The sequence below is a fragment of the Quercus lobata genome, chromosome 11 (assembly GCF_001633185.2).
Source record: "Quercus lobata isolate SW786 chromosome 11, ValleyOak3.0 Primary Assembly, whole genome shotgun sequence".
In the NCBI taxonomy this organism is placed as follows: Eukaryota; Viridiplantae; Streptophyta; class Magnoliopsida; order Fagales; family Fagaceae; genus Quercus; species Quercus lobata.
The window spans coordinates 9,352,943-9,371,538 of record NC_044914.1 but is presented as its reverse complement, the minus strand read 5'-3'; the positions used below and the strand labels follow the sequence as shown (position 1 = coordinate 9,371,538).

Sequence of the window (18,596 nt, the reverse complement as noted above, 5' to 3'; positions counted from 1 at the left end):
GAGGTGAATATGCAAGTGCATTTTCTTTTCTCTCTCTTTTATCAATCATCATTATTATTTTACCATTAGTATTATTTTTATTTCTTTCTTCTGCCATTGTGTACGTGTTGATGTGTGTGTGTGTGTTGATATGCATATGGGTATTTAAGATTTTTTTTGTTAACTTTTTTGTATTGCTATCTTTATTCCATCAAAGATCGTCAGGCATAATTTTGATGTGAAATGTTCTTTTATTGGATTTTTTTTTTTGGTATTTGTCTATAATAAACTATATAATTTTTGTATGTTCATTAATATTCAAGAATATAACAATATATCAAAGTTAATAATTTTGTATTCAATATGAACTTTGGTTAATATATCAATACTACAATTCAGCCCCCCAAGTAAAATTTTCTGGCTATGCCCTTGTGTGTGTGTGTATATATATATATATATATATACATATTTATTTATTTATCAATGTCCCAAGTCGTGACAATTGAAAAATCACAATCCAAACAAAACAATGTATGGAATTAATGGATTAACACTTTAAACCTCTAAATTTGATTCCTATCAAATTCTAATTGATTGAACAATTAAGACCAATTCATTAGATAACCATTTTCATATTCCATTGACAATCACAAAGAGCAATTAAACCACTAGAAAGATTGTTACAATACAATACACTTACAAACCCTCCTAGTTTATAGATGCACTTGTATTTGAACTCCCCGCTCCCACTAGCAATTGGCTGCACTGACCCTTTCTCTTCCTAAGGCTAATTCTGCAAGTTGAGACACCAACCACAAATCCAAGCTAATGATACTTGAAGAACATTTGAAAGTTTTGGGACATGCACCAATCACTCAAACCATGATGAACGAGGGTAATTGGGAGTGTTTGTTTGATCTCCTCTCACAAGGTAAGGATAGAGGCAATTATGGTTTTCTCTCAAATGGAATAGGTAGCCCTCTCTCACTTCTTACAATTAGGGTGTGAATTCTTAAGTTTTATAAGACATAAAAGAGAGATAATTAGATGGAAACAATACAGAGAGAAAAAAAAAATTTGAATTCTCTCAAGTACATAAACTCACTTGACCGAAAATCAAGCAAGTTTAAAATGAAATTTTCTGCATAACAAATTTTTTCAAATTGGCCAATTCACTTGACATGAACATTTTGCTCGAGCAAAATTTTGGCTTGAGATCCTATCGTCTATAATGCAAATAAAACTCAAATGAAATTCAATACAAGGAAATTTTGCATTCACAAGGAAAATTTGACACAGAATTAGCCAAAACAAAAATTCCTAACAAAAGTGAAGAACGTGTTTGTTTCTTGAGTATTACACTCAAAACCTCAATTGAGTACATTTTAGGGAACTTTGTAATTAAAAAATTATTTTTTGCCTATATCACCATTATACTTTACAAAAAAATTTATAACAGAAGTTAAGGACAGATTGATGTAAACATTACACGAACACAATATGAGAGACCGCGCCCCCGGCCCATTTTATAGGATGTTGGGCCAAACCCACGTGAATGGGTGGAGTTGTGTTATTGCCTCTCAAAATGGATGTTCGACTAGTTATATTTTCTTCTCTAAATTAAGAGTTTTACAATGAAGTCGTCACTTATTTAATTATTGGGATAAATAAGAAAACCAAAATTGAAAAATTCCTCATTTTATTAATTTTCAATTGAATTTATATTAATCATAGGAAAATTACATAGTTTTGGTCCTAGATACAATCTAAGATAAAGTACATAACTTTGTTTCCTAGTTACAATTTAGAAATTGAAAATTGCAATGATAAGCATTGGTCTATCAACTCTTGATCTATGTTCGGAAGCTATGTTACAAGGTGAGAAGAGGTTAAGCACCCACCTTGCCCAGTGAAACCGGTCTCCTAGACTATGGTGGCCAACATTCATATCATATCATCCAATATGTCAATCAATTTACATGTTGAATTTAATGTGTGTGCATGTGATAAACCCTAATTCAATTTATTAAGCATTGCATTTGGATTGAAAAATAAATTCTAGCGAATGTGTGTGGATGGTGATAACCTAGATTCAAGGATTTGAAAAAATTATTAAACAAACATGTTTTTCATATTTTTGATGTGGATTTAAGATTAAATCTAGTGATTTGCATGAACATGTAATGAATAACCAAGAACATGTAAAGAACACATAAGAACAATTAAGAACATTCAAATATATTTAAGGGAATTACCATGCTTTAATCTTAAATTCTCATTATGGCAACATAAACAAACAGTTAGGGAAAGGGATTATACATTCATGCAAGATCTATATGGTGGAGGAGAGGACTCTTGATGGAAGTCCTAAGGGTAGAGGAAAAGAAGAGCTAGGAGGGAGAGTGAGTCTCACTCAATACCTTGAGTCTCAAGAAGACCAAGATATGACAAGACTACTCAACTTCACTAGAACTCAAGAGAAGAGAAGAGATGGGGGTTTTTTGTGTCATGGAATAAAGGAGATGGAGAATTTATATAGTAGTGGTGGAGGAAATATGAATGGAAGGCCATTTAATGAGGGTTGACAAAGAATCATGAACCTAGACCTCATTTTAGCCTTGGAGAAATCTGGTGCATTAAATAGAGAAATTGGTGGCAGTGAGGAGCAAGCCAAAATTCGATTTTCCCTAACTTCTGTAATAGCTTGTAGAGCCAATTTCGAAAAAAATCATATCTGACTCAATTCTAATCGGAATTGTCTCGTTCTTGTGCTCAAATTGAAGTTTCGGATGTCTAGTTTCTGGGAAAATTAACCTCATTCACAGATTCAAAATATTCTGAGAGATATCGATGAAATGGTGAGCAGAGGTCATTTGTTAGAAAATGGTTTCAGCACAATTAACATTAATATGTCCCAAATTAGCTCCCAATTAACATTAAATGGCTCCAATCACTCCCATTTCAGAATTAATTGGTTCCAAATTTACTCTAATTAAAATATAATTGTACGAATTACTCATTGAATAATTAATATTTAACTATCTAGTTAATTAGGTGTGTGCAACTCTACCATAAAATGTAGTCCTAACCAATCAAATTATGACACATCATCGATCTCAAATTGATTATACTTATAACCAATTGGAATCAATTGTTCATAAACACATATAATCGGACTCAATTTATGATAGTGCATCTCAGCCATTAAAACTTGATTTGATGATAACTTTCAATCTAGTGGTCTAATTAGGGCTTATAACCAGTCGATTTGATCGTTACAACATCAAGATCATTTTGGTGAAATGAGATTAAGGATCTAATGACCAGAATCAATATGCATATTTTCAAGGCAAAATTACCATTTTACCCTCCATGTGAGGTTAAATGCAGGTTGCAAAATGGGGTGTCAACACATAACTACGAATATAACCCAAATTTGTTGTAAACCATTTGTTGAGAGAGAAATTGATGCCTCTATCTAAGATGTTGGGAAGCCAAGCCGAAACTCGATTATGGGCTTTTGAGATGGTACCTAAAGGCTTTTGGTGTGATGACAAAGCCCATCCAAGTAAGAAACAAAGGCTACACATGACAAAATAGCAACAAAAGCCCAATGAAAAACACATTACAATACTTAATTAGTACATTAATGGTCCTGCTCCGATAGTTCAAATCAGTCCTCTAGTGGTACGGTATTATCTCCAGCAGTAGGGTAATTTCAGGTTAATAAGTGTGTTTACATGGTAAAAAATCATACTTTTTTCTTATTATTATTAAGTCAACATGAGGGAGAACTTCCATAGTTTCCAAAACATTATGGCCTTCATCATAATAATAATAAACAAGGATTAAAGGCTCCATAGTTACAAATAAAAGAGAAAAAATAGGATAGAATGAAAAGAGAGAAAGATCTCCAACTCAATGCATCAAGTATTAAACTAAGATTTTGGTGAGTATGTGTGCATAAGGCATGAATGAGGTGAATGTGGGTTGTTTTGAATGAGTGAGATAGGATTAATACTGAGATTGAAGCTTTTTGTGAGTAATGAGCTGTTTGTGACTAGTTGGATGACATTTTTGAGTTATGATTGTGTAAAGGGGGGAGAAGAATATCTGGGATTAGATGAGTGTAGACTAAAGATGATGAGTGGTGAGTTTAAGGAGAGCTAAACCACCTGCAAAAATGGCAAACGAACCCCAAAGTCTCAGGGGGGTGGCTGTCCCTTTGTGGGTTAAGGTGTTTATGATTTTATAATGGAGTTTAGAGAAGCATTAATTAATAAACATCCAAAAAAACGTAGGTCTGATTCAGGGGAGCAGGTCAGCTGAATCAATAACCTGGATTTGGCCTAAAAATGAGAGATTTGCTTTTGGGGCTATTTTGCTTCTTTGGGCAAGGTAGTATTTGGAGTAATCTTGCATTAAATGCTAAGATTGCTGAGATTGTGTTCAGCCAATGAGATTAAGACAAGTATTAAGAAAGAATCCTAGTACTGCAACTGAGATTTGGACCCTAGGAAGTAGGATTCAACACCCCAAGCCAGGTGTCAAAGTTTAAGTTCACTTCAAAAGGTTCTGCTGGAGATCTCTTTATGCCCTCCAAACCATATGTTCCCAATTTTTTCCCCTTTAGGATTCATGGGCTTGGCACATGAATCACGTCTTGAACATTTTTTAACATTTATAGCATCAATTTATTAATGTTTGGATAATTTGATTTCAACTCCCCTTCCGCTGAAGGTGCAGTCTTAAGGAAAATAATGGAGTCCCTTCATCCTTTTGACTTCAACTGATATGACAGCCCTTGGGCACTGTTCACGTTAGGTAAAGGGTGGCAGAAAACTGATGGGACAGCCCCTAGTTCATCCTCAAAGGCTTGGTCCTCTTGTAGGGGGCTCTAGTTGTTTCTTTGGTTAGGGATGAACAAGGTCTGGTTGCCCACTTTCAAGCCTCTTGCTGGGACCTTTTTGGGCTAGAACTTTGCTTCATTTCAACACCTTTAGTTGGGCCACATGGCCCTTTCTTTGCTTGGGCTAACTCCCTTCTCCACGAGATTCTTGGGCCTACAAAATGGGCATTAAGGACATGCTTTGCCATGGGTTTTTTACTCCTTATGGGCTTTAAATAACTTCTCACAATTTTTACTATGGATTACTTTGTACATAATACTTGAGGCTTTTTTAAATAATGGCCTCCAATATTTTTCTTGAGAATAATATTTATCATGAGTTTTAAATAAATATGGTAACAATCACTATAATGGAATAATGTAATGATTTCATGAGTTTCTCTATAGATAATCATAATGGACATGTAGGATGAATAATTACCATGAGTTTTGGTAATAAATATTATGAATGTTGTGATGTAAGATGGATAGTGAACATGAGTTTATAATATGAAATAAATAAATGTCATGGGTCTAATAATCATATCTTTCCATGGGCTTTTATAAGATGATCGTCATGGGTTTTAAGAGTAGATAATTTATAAATTCTATGAGCTTGTAATATTATGGTAATAGGTTTAAGGATCTAAAATATTGTTCATTATTGGACTTTTAAGTGAAATAATTATGATATAGTATTTTGCCAAATATTGATAACCTTGGGCTTTTAATAGTGCCGATGAGAATTGGGTTTTGATGTTGCCAATGAGAATTGGGCTTTGATATTACCAATGTGAATTGGGTTTTGGATAAATAAATCGCCACGGGTTCAAACCGTGGGCTTTGATCATGGATTTGAATTCCATTGATAAAATTTTTTTGCCATGGATTTGAATCATGAGCTTTTCAAATATTACCAAGCATAAGTATTCTTGGGCTTTAAATAGAATAAGATGTGTGTATTGAGTTCATAAGACCGGTTTTGGGCTTAGCAAAATAATGATAATAAAATTGGATAAAATAGGAGTTTTTGGGCCTTTTGTGATAGTTTATATCGTGACTCAATTTAGATAATGAGATATGAAATATTTGTGATTAACATAATAATAGAGCCAAAAAAATATTGGGAAAACCCAATAACTTATAGTGATATAAATAGGTAGTACTCAAATAAAGTTAGGTGTAAAAAAAGTACCTTAACACCATTCTTGTTCATTTCAACCAGTCAACGTACTACTTAAAGCTAATTTAATCTTGGAGGAAATAAACTTACCTCTTACTACAACTGCATTCCATATTCTGATTAAAAATTGTGCTTTGAAATTAAAGATTTTATCATTACACTTATTAATAATAATAATAACAGGGATGTAGTTGTCATATTCTTGTTTTAGGCATTATGTGGTCAAGAAAGATATATAGTTGTGTTGGCATTGCTGCTTAGTCTTAAACTAGATCCACATCCTTGCATGAAACTTGAAAGGGTTTTTCATGGTTATGGTCCAGTGAGCAGGGATGGACCTAGGATTTCAAGTTAAGAGGGGCTGGAGATAAGCGGAAAAAAAATAATTCAAATACGCATCCATATAGTATTAATAAACTATCAACCAAGACAAATACCCGAAAATTATTGTTTCTTAATATATTAAGATACAATCATCTACCAACAAAAACAAAAGACACGAAACACTATTGTTTCTTAATACAATCTGTAAGGACACGATTCCTGCGCGGCCCAGTGACATTTTTGGGTTCACGCAGGAGAGATCCCTCACAATACGATTTGTAGAGAGTGGGCTTGAAAAGCTTGGGCTTGGTCACGGGGCGATGGTCCGGTCTGGATTTCAGAAAGGTCCCTGTGGAAAATGGACTGGGCCTAAACGTTTAAAGCCCCGCCATGCTGCCACTTCTGAGAATGGGCTCCTCGGACTTGATCCGAGGACCCTTATGGTCCTTTCCGGCTGTCCAACGGAGGACCTTCTCTGTTCTGTGCATGGATCGTTCCGGCGATCTTATTCATGAAGTCTTCCTTTTTTCTCCCCCCCAGCTGGATTCACTTACTTCTCCTTTTATACTAGCGTGCATTCGATGTCCTTCGTCCACGTGTAGGGTCAGTCTTTACAAATACTGACATTGGTCCCATCAGTCTAATCCCGGAATTGTTGGGGATGACTTGATAAAGCTGCAGAGTACGGTTCTGTCAGGCATTAGGCCTTATCCAGAAGGGTATTTAGGGTAATCGCCCCAAGGTATTTTGGATTTCCTTACGAATTTATCCCTTTATTCTGGGCGGATTATGGGCCTGCCGAGGACTAGACTGTCCTCGGCTGCCTCCCAAAATTGGTCTGTGCTCTGCGTCATGGAGCTTGGGCCACAGTTCTCCTCGGATTGGGCCCTCGGACTCTCTAAGGGCAAATGGGCCTGGTCCACGAATTGTTGGGCCCCACACAATCGTCTATGAAAAGGGAATTTGACGCTTTTTCAAATCTTCAAAATCATCTATGATTGAATCCAAACTAAATGCTGAAACTATATCCTTTTCAATGTATAACATCAAAAAGTCTGTCAAATTTCTAAATCCACCAATAGTGAATGTATTTTGTCCCACAATCCCATTTGTCTTATGAAAGACAAAGCAAGGTAGACAATAAGCTGTATCTTTCGTAGGAGAATATTCAAGTCATGTCGAATAATATTCAAATCAAGAAACTTGAAAGCTACGATTGTGTTTTCCACTTTGGTTGTATTTCTCTAGACGAGGTTGGTGCGGACCATTTTAATGTAAGCCCGTCGAATTTCATAACGTTAATTAACATGATATTCTCATATTTGTTTGCATGCTCCGGGATCATAATATATTAAGATACAATCATCTACCAACAAAAATAAAAGACACAAAACACTATTATTTCTGAATACAATCATCTATGAAAAGGGAACTCGACACTTTTTCAAATCTTCAAAATCATCTATGATTGAATCCAAACTAAATCTCGAAGCTATATCCTTTTCAATGTATAACATCAAAGAGTTCGTCAAATTTCTAAATCCACCAACAGTGAATGTATTTTGTCCCACAACCCCATTTGTCTTATGAAAGACAAAGCAAGGTAGACAATAAGCTATATCTTTCGTAGGAGAATATTCAAGCCATGTTGAATAATATTCAAACCAAGAAACTTGAAAGCTACGATTGTGTTTTCCACTTTGGTTGTATTTCTCTAGACGAGGTTGGTGCGGACCATTTTTGATGTAAGCCCGTCGAATTTCATAACGTTGATTAACATGATATTCCCATATTTGTTTGCATGCTCCGGGATCATAATCCAAAGAATCAAGATCAACTTTTTGAAATTGTGTTTGAGAGATATGGTTATTTTCCGGAATTGGGATATTGGCATTTTCTGGAATTGGGGAATGGATTTTTTTGGGATTGGAACATCAACATTTTTTGGAATTAGGGAATGAATATTTTCTAGAATTGGAACATCCACATTTTCTGGAATTGGAATAGCAACATTAGTTGTTGGCAATCCTACGTTGACTTCTAAAGAATTTGAATTTTTTCTTTCAAAAAAATCAAACATTGTAGTTGTTTTTTTTCATGATCTACAAATAAAATAAGAATCATATATATTATCTCACAAACGGTTGTTGTTATTAACTAAAGACAAATACTAGAATCTAGGTAATATGCATGATGCATTTAATTATAAATTTAGTATTTCTCACTTTTTTTCAATTTATAAATTTATCTAATTTAACATTATAAGTTAACAATAGGTGCAAGTGAATCACTACTAATGAACAGAAACTTTTGGTTCCGAAAGGGTAGTTGTTGTGGATGATGTAATTTGGATAAGAGGGATAATAACAAGAAAATATCAACCTAAATAAATAGAAAAATTCTTAAACCACAGCTCTTATTAGAAATGGAAACAAAAGTCGCTACTTGGAAACTACAAAATTTTCAATATATATATATATATATATATCATACCAATTTACCAAAAATTATTAAATAAAAAAATAAACTGAAAAAGAAAAACATGACTAATAGAAGGTGGCAAGTACTAGCACAGACCTGTTTGGTTTAAAAGCACAACCAACCAAACTTTTGTGGCTTTGATTGGCAAGAAACACAACAGACAGCCATCTGTCACAAGTCTCCTAAGCCCAAAGGCTTAAGCAACTTACAGCAAACTTATAACTACCAACACAAAGTCACCAAACAAAGAGTAAGAAAGTTCAAACAGAGACTATCACTAAGAATTAAGAACTTGTTATCCAAAATGGGCTCTTGAGTCTTGACTGGGTTGGCTGGCTGGGATAGGGGGGCCCAAGTCATTTTGATAAGGGGGCCTAAGTCCTTTTTTTTTTTTTGAAAATTTTAGTTACTAAATTATTTTTTTGGGCCAGGGCCCCCTTAGGCCTCCACCTGGGTTCGTCCCTACCAATGAGAGAAAGGAATAAGTGAATTGAGAGACACTAAAGTTTCTTTAATCTGCACTAACTTTTGTGGTTCTAAAAACTTTCATTATGAGCAAACATGCTTCCACAATTATGTATCTTTGAAACCTACCCTACAGTTTGACCGTCAAGAGACCATACTCTCCAGCTCTCATCTGTACTAATTATATATATATATATATATATATATATATAAAATTAGTGCACTCTTATAAATAATTAATATGTGCACTTAATCGATGGATACATCATACATTCAATGAATTATTAATTATTTTGACATAAACGTAATCTTTGCTGAGGTGGAAGCCTAAATAAAGAATATGTCGGGGAAGAATCTCATACTCTCCCATACATACTTTTTATATATAAATAAATATAATAATATTACCACTGCACACCCTTGGTGCGATGGTCACTCCACAAGTATAAGTACTTGTGGGGTATGGGAGGCAAGGGTCGGGGTTCAAGTCTCTAAGAAGGAGCTTCACACACATATATACTTAGATTAGGCTAGAGTAGAATTCTATTTTATATCAAAAAAAAATATATATATATATATATATATATATAAAATATTGATTAATTGATTGGACAATTTAAATTATAGTACCTAAGAAATTGTACCAAACTTTTGTTATTAATATACAAATATTATTTTTAAATATTTGTATGTTGACTTTATAGTTAGTAATTATCATTGCTCTTTATTTAGCAAAAATAAAGGAGTAATGTTACAGACACAAACTATTTTACAATATTTTTATAAATTGCTCATGTGACTTTAGTACTTTCCAAATAGTTATTATAAGTAAAAATGTGATGTTAGTAATGGACCCATATTAGAACTAGTAAGAATTTGTCATATCAACAGTTTATAAAAATATTGTTATTACTCAAAATAAAATTTCAGTGTATATATGTGTACCTATTCATTAGTAAGTAGTAGTGATTGTTATTGACTTATTGTTATTGAAAGTTCAGATATTTCCCTAAATTGTTTCATTGTTTTCATTAATTTTACCTAATTATTAGGTAAGAAAACCCAAGTTATGGTGACTTGGGTCTTTAACAAAGAGGAAAACATAAGATTAATTAAAAGAGTTTCAGGTAAGCAAGGTTTGGTCCTTCTGATATTACCTAACACTATTTGTTGCACAAGCATTGGAATAGGTATGCCAGAATACGATTCACCACCAACATGGAATTGATTTTCCAAAAATTGAGGGTTCTCATTCAACCACCACATAAAGATTGGAATAAGGTTTTTTTTTTTTTTTTTGAGGAACAGATTGGAATAAGTTGGACAAATTTAAACACCTCAACCATTGTATAAAATTTGAAAAAAACAGACATATAACCAAGTATATTCTATCATCATCCACTTTCTCACGCACCTTTTGTAGAAATTCATAGGTTTGTGTTACAAATTTGTAATCACTCATAATGTAGCCATCTAGACTTCATGAATAAGAGAATCCAATACCGACTAGTCCATCTATATATATGATGTTGAGACCCTAAAAAGCCATAATCACATTTCAACAAGATAGATTAAAATTTTGTTACAATAGAATTTGATATAAAATGTGCATAAAAATAAAATTAGCGCAGTTAAATTCATACTTATGTCCATGCAAATGGACTATCCTAAAGTGTTGGTAGGCTCCCATTGTAATCTCCAAGTTTGAATGTTAAAGGACCTATATAATAGTGAGATATACAATTATAAGGTTGTTCTTCATAAAGGAAATATCATTTGTAAGTCACACACTATACGTGGGTACACCCAGACCTAATTAAAAATTTGAATCCTCTATAAATAGTTAAAAATAATTTGTCAGCTAATTATTTTGCATGTGATGTGTAAGTCACACACCACCAACTCCTAAATCAACCCAAGTCTAGAAATTCAGCTTATGTAAGAGTAATTTTTAATACAATATGTATTACAAAATGCGAAAGATGGAGATATATTTTATAAAATATTGTTTAGCCAAACAAATTATCAAAATAACATTCCCATTGTACATTAAGGAACTAGGACTGCTATTTTTTTTTTTAATTGAATCATTTGACCTCTAATAAAGATCTCGCTGTATGATGATTTTTTCTTTTTCATTTTTATTTTCCCATTTTTTTATGACAATAGAAGAAATTAAGTGACCCTATGACGGTCACTATAACAAATATCCCAATTCCATTCCCATTTTTCTAGGGCCGCTTATGGATTAATTGACACTTTCTAGTGTTCAAAGACGTCTAAAATTCAATCCTGCCTCCCCACCCATTGTAACTATTGATATTTATAAATTTCATACCCATTTTCCCTAAAAAGAATAAAAAGATGCGTAGTGTGTAGACAGAGTTTGACTTACCTCCAATGTTTTTTTTTTTTAAATCTCATTTTTGTTTTAATAAAAGACTGCCACATCATCTACTAACTAAATAAAAGGTGAGGATTAAAACTCACTACCACTAACCAATATATATTTAAAATAGACAAAACTATACTATTGGTCTTTGAAGTTTACCCTGTGAGCGCAATTAATTCCTCAAGTTACAAGTGAGTGCTATTAGTCCCTTAAGTTTTAAAAATGAGCAGTATTAGTTATTTATTAACTGCAGTTAGTTGTATTGCTTATGTGGCTAACGGAATAATGACGTGTCATATTTTGTTTAATGATGTGGAATTTTTGAATGAATAAATTTCAAAAACCAATATCAAAATACTTGATCTGAGTCATCTAACCTTTCCCGGTCAGTTTCTAAAACGCACAAGAGAGAAAATTTGCCAGCGAGACTATTGTTGGTTTCCATGGCTGTCTCAAGAGTCGCACTGATCCACCGGAATGGCACCATCTGCAATCCATCGATCTAGAATTGTATTCCCACCATAACCTTCTTTTTATTTCAAACTGTGCAAGACCCTTTGCTAATGACCCATAATTTAATCAATCATTTAGTTTTAAACTCAAAACGGTTGACAAATAATAATGCAAAGGTTCACAAATGAGATATACTCAATCATTGAACCACTACAATACATAAGGATCAACGATTTCTACACTTCACATTTGTTTTATTTTAGATCCAAAAAAAACCCACACATCCCCCAACTCCAATGCGTATCTATATATCCCAAAACAAATGCAAGCAATGCAAACAACCATTGCAATCCACTCTTCGCTCCACGATATACAATATATGTTTGCCATGATTGAATGATTGAATCTCAATATCCATACGGTTTTGTCCACAATTTTAAACCCATGGATTGATTGCAACGTCATTGTGGATGGTGCCATATGGTGGATTGGTGCGACACTCGAGACAGCCATTGAAAAACAATGATCTCCCCTCCAGGCAACCTTACTTTCTCATGCGTTTCAGACTTTCAGTATCAAATGGGAGAATGGCCAGGTCAAGTATTTTGGGATTAAGGGTTTTGACGTGTAAAATAGTTTTTTAAATTTTTCATTAAAATATGCCACAACATTTTAAAAATTGCCAAATCATTATTCCGTTGGCTATGTAAATTGTAAACAATACTACTAACGGTAGTTAGGGTGAGTTTGGTTCAGCTTTTTGAAAGTTGGTTTTTTCTAAAAAGTGGAGTTTTCAAAAAGTGCATAATGAAAAAGTGATTTTTCAAAAAACTAAGTGTTTGGTAAAAGCTGTTAAAAAGTGCTTTTTGAAAAAGTTGAGTGTTTGGCGGGCACTTATAAAAGTGGTGGTTTGAGTGGTAAATTACTAAAAAGGACAATGTAAATATAAAGGAGTTTGTTTCATACTTAAATCAATTACTTCATCATACTTAAAAATCAATTTTTCTCTTTCTAAAAAAATTATTTTTTTCTCACCAATTTTAGCTAATAATAACCTACCACTTAAGATTTATTGTGAAATTATTGTGAAAATATTGTGATAAAAATTGATACTGATTTTAATTTTAACGTACTATTAAAATTATTTTTTTCTCTTTCTAAAAAAATTATTTTTTTCTCACCAATACTAACTAATAATAACATACCACTTAAAATTTATTGTGAAAGTATTGTGAAAATATTGTGATAAAAATTCATATTGATTTTAATTTTAACGTACTATTAAAATTATTTTTTTCTCTTTCTAAAAAAATTATTTTTTTCTCACCAATATTAGCTAATAATAACTTACCACTTAAGATTTATTGTGAAAGTATTGTGAAAATATTGTGATAAAAATTCATATTAATTTTAATTTTAACGTACTATTAAAATTATTTTTTTCTCTTTCTAAAAAAATTATTTTGTTCTCACCAATATTAGCTAATGTAAGGACACGATTCATGACGAACCGTAACAGTGTTGGGTTCGCACGTGAAATGGCCCAAACAATATCATTTGTAGAGCGTGGGTTTGAAAGGCCAGGCCTTAGTCACCAGATAGTGGGTTTTTCGTGGTGTTCATGCATGGTTCAGTTTTCTTCACCCCTGGATTCTTTCTCCTGGAGGTGGGCTGGGAGGCTCTGGTTTTTGGCCATTTTTCCCAGCCTCCTTCTTGGTGCACCTATCTTTTTATTATATAGTCCGTCTTGGTTGATCCTAGCCCTCCACTTGTTGGTCAGGCAGGTGCTTATTTCTGTATCCATCCCATCAACCGTCCCCTCTTACCTTCTATTAGTTGCGCAGATCGAAGTTTACACCGTCCAAGCGTCTTTTCTCATTAATCGGATCTGGGCGTTGGCAGAGGCATTTAATGCGGAGGGGACGCATTTTCCTTGATCCAATCCTACACCCTGCTTCCCTATGGGCCTCATTCCACTCACATCCCCTTCAGGGGGCTGTTTGGGGATAGCCTCCACCAAGATGTTGGTCTTCCCATCGAAGCTCTGAAATGCCGAGGACAGGGTAGTTTCTCAACCGTTCCCCTTGACATCCTCGGCAAAATACCTCCTCGGCACGGGCCCTGGGCCCAGATAGAGTTTGGGCCGGATTGTAGACCTCTCGGACCCACAGCTAATAATAACCTACCACTTAAGATTTATTGTAAAAAAATAGTGAAAATATTGTAATAACATTTCCTTCTTTTTTTTTTCCTCCCTCTTTTGTTATCCTCCACACACGGCATTTCTTTCTCTCTCTTTTTTTTTTTTTTTCCTTTTTTTCCCCTCTTTTTTTCTCCTCCACACATGTACCCTTACTCTTTTCTTTTTTATCCTTCTTTCCTCCTTTGTTTTCCCTGCCATTCCTCCAAACTCCAGAACGCTCCAAGCTCTCCTTCTTCCTCTTTTTTGTTTTCTTTTTTTTTTAAATTTTTTTCCCTGCCGTTGTTTACAATGTCCACGAATTTGCTATTTGACGGTCATTTACGTTTCTTCGCGGCGGTGGTTGTGGAGGTGGCGGTTGCCGTGGTGGAGTTGCGAGTGGTTGTTGGCATTTGGAGGGTCCCTCCGACGGAGACGGCAATGGCGGGGACTGTTTCGGTGTCGGTCGCTTTGATGATTGTGTTCCCAGCGTGTTCTAAGAGCCACCGGAACTCATCCGTCCTCTTGGAGAGACTCTTCAACTTCTTCTCCACCGGAACTCATCCATCGCAAGATAGGTACAAACTCCATTTGAAAGATTTTGCTATATTCTGATTTTTTTTTTTTTTTTTTTTTGGATTTTGCATTTTGAGGAATCCTAATTTGCAAGGGATTGATTTTTTTTTTTCCTTAACTGATTTGGGAATTTGTTATAGATTTTTTTGGTTTTTGGATTTGGAAATTTGTTGGGAGAGCAGAGAGATGATTTGGGAATTTGTTATAGATTTTTTTGTGTTTGGATTTGGAAATTTGTTGGGAGGGCAGAGAGATGAGATGAGAACTGATGATTTATCAAGGATAATTTGGTAATTTTTGGAAGAGCCCAACGGATCAAAATCAAAACGCGCATGAGTTTTTGTTTATGGACCTCCAGAGCTCCATAAACTCAAACGCGCGTTTCTTCACAAATATAAAACGCAACTTTTTCCAAAAAGTTGCGTTTTATACTTACCAAACACTATTTTCGGGCTGGCTTTTTTGAAAATGCGCGTTTTGGGCTTCAAACGCTGAAACAAACGGGCACTTAATAAAAGGACTAATACAACTCATTTTTAAAACTTAAAGGTTCAATATCGCTCATTTGAAACTTAAGGGACTAACTACATTCACACAGTAAACTTTAGGGACTAATAGTATAGTTTCACTTTATAAATAAAATGACATGTCCAATTAAAAAGATACTAGTGATAAGCCAAATCCATGTAAGCATATCATGCCACTTTCAAAGAAGAACCCAGCTAGACCAGAGCAACCAAGACCTCCACTAATCCATAACAAAAGAGGGTCTCATGAAGGGCTCCTTGGGGACTCAACAAAATAGTAAAATAGTTGTGCGGTCTCTTTATCGCTCACACCAATGTATCTACATGTACGAATATCCAATCGATAAGATTATTAATGAATATAAATCCTTAAAATACGGGTTATATTGATACACAATTTTTGTTTTGGGGGGGGGGGGGGGGGGGGGGGGGGGGGGTGTGGGGGGTTCCATAACAATTGGTGTACCTTTGGAAATTTTGTAGTTCCTGATACACTGTGTTTATTAAAAGATATAGTTTTCGATAACTTTTATGTTAAATAATTTGTGACAAAAGGATAAAAGCTAACTTATTTTCAAAATAGTTAGTTTTATTAAAGTTAAAATGATTTTTTTAATAAAAAAAATCTGAAACAAAAAACTAAAAGCTAAAAGCTAGGAGATTTTTAGCCAAATAGACACTTCTTATTAGAGCATCTCCAACAGATGCTGTATTTGGGTTGGCTAGCTAAAATTTGGAGAATTTGGGCACTGTTCATGCTCCAACCGGTTCGGTATATATGGATTTTTTTTTGGCTCATGAACAGTAGCCCATCAGGTTTAATGGGTTACTGTTCATTCTTCAAATCCTTTTTTTCTATTATAATAATTAAGTGTTAAATAAAAAAATGTTGGAAGATGTGTAGTTGTTAAAAAAAGAATAAATAATGAATGAAGAAATAATATTTAAATGAGATAGAGAATGAGATAGAGAGTCTGTTGGAAAATGTATTTGAAAAAGTGGGTAGATAAAGGTAAAAATCACTGTTCATTCTCCAAACAGTACAAAAATTTGATGATTCTGTTGGAGATGCTCTTAGTGATCCTATTTGCAAAGTATAAAAAGGAACTTTTATTTCGTTGAAGGTGGTGATGAGCAATACGTAGCTTCTTTCATATAAAAATTGAAAAAAATATAGTTCTTTTAATTTCTTTAAAACTTTTTTGGGGAGGCAAATTATACTTTTCTACTATAAACTATCACCCTAATTACACTTAACCCTCTTAAACTATCGAAACGCACAAATAACCCCCAAAGTCATAACTCTATTTCAATGTCCCTCTTACCATTTGTTTGTTATTAAGTCAAACATGATTTATCATTAAAATACCAATTTATCAATCTCCACAAAACAGACAGTTTAGCCAAATAGACACTTCTTATTAGTGATCCTATTTGTAAAGTACAAAACGGAACTTTTATTTCGTTGAAGGTGGTGATGAGCAATACGTAGCTCTCTTTCATATAAAAATTGAAAAAAAATATATAGTTCTTTTAATTTCTTTAAAACTTTTTTGGGAGGCAAATTACACTTTTCTACTATAAACTATCACACTGATCACACTTAACCCCCTTAAATTATCGAAATGCGCAAATAACCCCCCCCCCCCCCCCCAAGTTATAACTCTATTTTAATGTCCCTCTTACCTTTTGTTTGTTATTAAGTCAAACATGATTTAGCATTAAAATACCAATTTATCCATCTCTACAAAACATACAGTTGAGGGTGAATTGATTTTTCAATGCTAAATTCCATTAGAGTTAACAGGAAAATAGAAAACCTGTAACATATTTTTGAAATTGAAGAGGGGGGTTGATCATGCATTTTAATAATCTAAGAGAGTGTAGTGCATGTAATCAAGGTAATAATTTATGATGAAAAAGTATAATTTCTCTTCTCACTTTCTCTTTATTTTTTATTTTTGTTTTTCCTTTTCTTCATGCAAAGGAGGAAATACTATATTAGATTTGGAAAAATAAACGGTAAAGTAGATTGTTGAAAGTTACAAAGCCAATTCAAAACTTAACAGCCAACAAAAAAACATTTGGTTTGCACACAAGTGGGTTATCTACTGTCCCATTAATAAGTAAACAAAAGCTAAGAGTTTTCTAGCTCAACTGTGATCTTTTTTAGTGTTTCTAATTGAAAGATCAAGAATCAAATTTTTGCTCTCCATTGTCATCTCCCCCTCTCCCCACCCCCCCACCCCCCCAAAAAAAAAAAGTAATAAGCAAATTAGAAAGTGCAGCAGTTCATTTCTTGAAAACTTTTGCGCCACTACAAATAAATCTCACCGAGCTAGCATGATGATGATGTTGATGATAATGATAGTAACACACCCGGTTTCAAGCGTGAAGGGAAGCTCACCGGAATAGCTAGGTAGAGTTGTGACAATCTTGGAAGTGTTTGAGCTTAAGACAGCGACTACTAACAAAACCAGCAGAAGAAATAGACACAAACTCATTCTTTAAAGAGAAACACAAGAAATCGTGTGGTTATTTTTCAGAATTGCTCTTTGTAGAACCCAACAACTTAGTTGTATTCTGGGTACAAATCTACAATAACCCTTTAGCAACAAGAGTGTGGGAGCAAATACTGTCTAAGGATAATAATTTTGTGTCTCTAAATTATTTTTGTTTGTTTTTTGTGTTATCTTTGTTCTTCCTTTATTACTTTATGTATTATTCTCAACACAAAATGAATGGCCAAATATTGTAAGAGAGTTCCTAGACAAACTTGCTACATTTTTTTTTTCTTCTTTTCTTTCTATAATACAATATTTAACATCATTATGATGCCACACGTAAGTCTCAAATTTTGTTGCGATATAATAGTGGTCATATAATAATATGTTAAGGTGTAATGGCCTAATGGGTAAGGGAAAATAATAAACAAATACATATGCTTTTGAGTTCTGACTTTTGAGACTAGAGTTTCTTTTTGTCTTTTTTGGGATTCTTGGGGGTCACGTGATATTTATATATGGTCAAACAAACTTTAATATAAATTTTGAAAGTTAGATGAGATATAAAAATTACGGTATAAATTAACAATAAAGTTAGGTCGAATTTTTAATTTGAGACTTACAGTTGGCATTGAAATTGATGTT

General features: G+C 33.8%; 1 pseudogene; it reads right to left on the bottom strand.

The window, feature by feature from the left end:
• Nucleotides 1-8,088: 8,088 nt before the first annotated feature.
• LOC115966357 lies at nucleotides 8,089-17,951 on the bottom strand (annotated as a pseudogene).
• Between the last annotated feature and the right edge of the window lie 645 nt (nucleotides 17,952-18,596).